Source organism: Neophocaena asiaeorientalis, unplaced genomic scaffold (genome assembly GCF_003031525.2).
Source record: "Neophocaena asiaeorientalis asiaeorientalis breed wild unplaced genomic scaffold, Neophocaena_asiaeorientalis_V1.1 scaffold524, whole genome shotgun sequence".
NCBI classification, from domain to species: domain Eukaryota; kingdom Metazoa; phylum Chordata; class Mammalia; order Artiodactyla; family Phocoenidae; genus Neophocaena; species Neophocaena asiaeorientalis.
Window position 1 is genome coordinate 1,328,223 of NW_020172144.1, and position 3,000 is coordinate 1,331,222.

General features: G+C 42.0%; 1 pseudogene; it reads right to left on the reverse strand.

Moving 5' to 3' along the window:
* Window positions 1–288: 288 nt before the first annotated feature.
* Window positions 289–1,206, reverse strand: LOC112405861 (hepatoma-derived growth factor-related protein 3 pseudogene; annotated as a pseudogene).
* Between the last annotated feature and the right edge of the window lie 1,794 nt (window positions 1,207–3,000).

Below are 3,000 nucleotides of genomic sequence, written 5' to 3' on the forward strand. Positions count from 1 at the left end.
ATATGCCAACATTATGTATCTAGGAATTGGTTCCTGGGTTCTGTCACAGAGAGGAAATCCCTTAAGCATTATGTTGACTGGTCATTTTAAAAAATGCTAACATATTTAACTGAGTGTTTGGTGATGGTGGAGTACATGCAGGAGAGTGATGAACATTAACTGCCTTGATAAAGGATCCTAGACTTGTATAAACTTGTGCAAAAAGCTGGATAATCCTTAGTGGTTAAGGGCAACTTCATGCAACCAAATAACATGAAATTAAATCAATAACCTTAAAAAAGGCTAAAATGTCTTTTTTCCCCCAAACACAACAGAGAGGAATGTGAATAATGTACATACAAACTGGGGTTCTGTCAGTGACAACAAGGACTATGTGTTGGTTCATATCAAATCCAAGAATATTAGACAACCAAACGTATAACCTTCGTGTGGTTTTCTTAATATGCAGCATTCATTACGGTAGTTAGGTCCCTTCACTGGTTTTCTTGCAAGTTTGAAGTTGTGTTTCTTGTGTCATTGCCGGCATCTCCACCCTCAGAGCTGCTTTTATTTTCTTCTTCTTTGCAGTCCTTGTTATCTTCATCTCCTGGAGATTTCCGGTACCGTTTAGAGGATTTCTTTTAAGTGTATGACTTCCGTTTCGAGCCTGCTTTTTCATTCTTTCTTTTGCCTTTTCCATTTTCTTCCACTCTCTCACATTCTTCCTCACTGCTTGCCTCTGCAGTATTCCCGCCTTCTCCCTCGGTTTCTGAAGAGCTCTGTTGCTGAATGGCCTGGTACCCAGTAAACTTTACTCCTGGGTTATTTTCTATCTCCCACAATCCTTCATTAAATCCTTTCCGTTTGTTTGACTTTCCAAACTTGTCTTTGTATTCCTTATAAGGGAAAAGGTCTTTGGGACCTAGAAATGCAGTTTCAGATATTTTTGGCAAATACTTTGCCAAAAAAGTAGATAGGATACTTATTTGCTGGAGGCGTCACAGCTCCCTCCGGGAGTTCCTCAATCCGCGCCGGCCACTGCTGGTAGCCCTATAACCTTGGCGAAGACCTGGTCGCCCGCTTTGTACTCGCGGGGACGCGGACGCGCCATCTCGGCCGCTCCGCTTCCTGGTCGTCCTTGGGCGCCGCGAAGATGCCGGGAGGCCGCCCCCCCGCGGGCCAACAGACTGCGCCGCGCTCCCCGCGGGCCTTGAGCCGGGCGGGCGGGCGGACGAGCGGCCGCTCCGACATATATAGTAAATCCTTGTTGCTTACCTATTGATATTTTACGTATACAGTAGTATCTGTTAATCCCATACTACTAATTTGTCCCTCCCTCCCTCTCCCCTTTGGTAACCATAAGTTTGTTTTCCTACTTCTAGTTATGGCCTTTTCTTTGCCATTTAAAGAAGTCCCTTTAACATTTCTTGTAAGGCCAGTTTAGTGGTGATGAACGCCTTTAGCTTTTACTTTTCTGGAAAACTCTTTATCTCTAAAGTGACTTAGTTATAGTTTTTGCTAGATTATATTCCGTTACAGGTTATTACATGATATTGAATATAATTCCCTGTGCTATATAGTAAATCCTTGTTGCTTACCTATTGATATTTTACGTATACAGTAGTATCTGTTAATCCCATACTACTAATTTGTCCCTCCCTCCCTCTCCCCTTTGGTAACCATAAGTTTGTTTTCCTACTTCTAGTTATGGCCTTTTCTTTGCCATTTAAAGAAGTCCCTTTAACATTTCTTGTAAGGCCAGTTTAGTGGTGATGAACGCCTTTAGCTTTTACTTTTCTGGAAAACTCTTTATCTCTCCTTCAATTCTGAATGATAACCTTGTAGGATAGAGTATCCTTATAGGTTATAAGTTTTTTCCTTTCAGCATTTTTAATACATTGTGCTACTCCCTTCTAAACTGCAAAGTTACTGCTGAAAAATCAACTGATAGTCTTCTGGTGTTTCCCTTGTATGTAACTAGTTGTTTTTCTCTTGCTGCTTTTAAGATTCTCTCTTTAACTTTTGACATCTTAATTATAATGTGTCTGGGGGTGGCCTCTTTGGTTCATTTTGTTTGGGACTGTCTGTGCTTCCTGGACTTGGATGTCTGATTCCTTCACCCGTTTAGGGAAATTTTCAGCTATTATTTCTTCAAATGGGTTTTCTGTCCCTTACTCTCTCTTCTCCTGTGTTCTCTATAATATGAATGTTAGCACACTTGATGTTGTGCCAGAAGTCTCTTAAAGGATTCTCAGTTTTTTGGTTTCTTTTTCTTTTTGCTGTTTCAGTTGGGTAATTTCCGCTAGCCTGTCTTCCATACTGCTGATCTGTTCTTCTGTATCCTCTAATCTGCTACTGATTCCTTCTAGTGTATTTTTTATTTCAGTTATTTTTTCTTCAGTTCTGATTTGTTCTTTTTTATATTTTCTATCTATGTTGAAGTTCTCACTGAATTCATCCATTCTTCTCCCAAGTTCAGTGAGCATCTTTATAACTATTACTTTAAACTCTTTATCTGGTAAATTGCTTATCTCTTTTTTGTTTAGTTCTTTTTGGAGGTTTTTGTCTTGTTCTTTCATCTGGAAGATATTTTTGTCTCATTCTGTGTTTGTTTCTATGTATTAGGTATATCAGTTATGTCCCAGTTTCAAGCCTGGGAGCAGTCTTGAAAGAGTGGCCTTATGTAGAAGGCCTATGTGGCCAGTGCCACACCTGTGGTCACCAGAGCCAGGTGCTCCAGAGACATCCACTGTGTGGGCTGCACGCATCCACATGTTGTGGTTGGGCTGTGATTGCTTCGGGCACAGTGGTGGGCAGGGCTGGCTCCTGCGACTGGGAGCCACTTTGGAGGGGTGCTGGTGTAGGCTGAAATTGCATGCTGGGTGGAGTGGGGCAGGAGCTGCTTTGGAGGGGCTGGCTGGGGCGGGTCCTCAGGGGTGGGGCACATGGTGTTAGCTAGGTTGACTGAGAGTGACAAAAATGGTGCCTGTCAGCTAAATGGAAGAACTAAAAAAAAAAAGG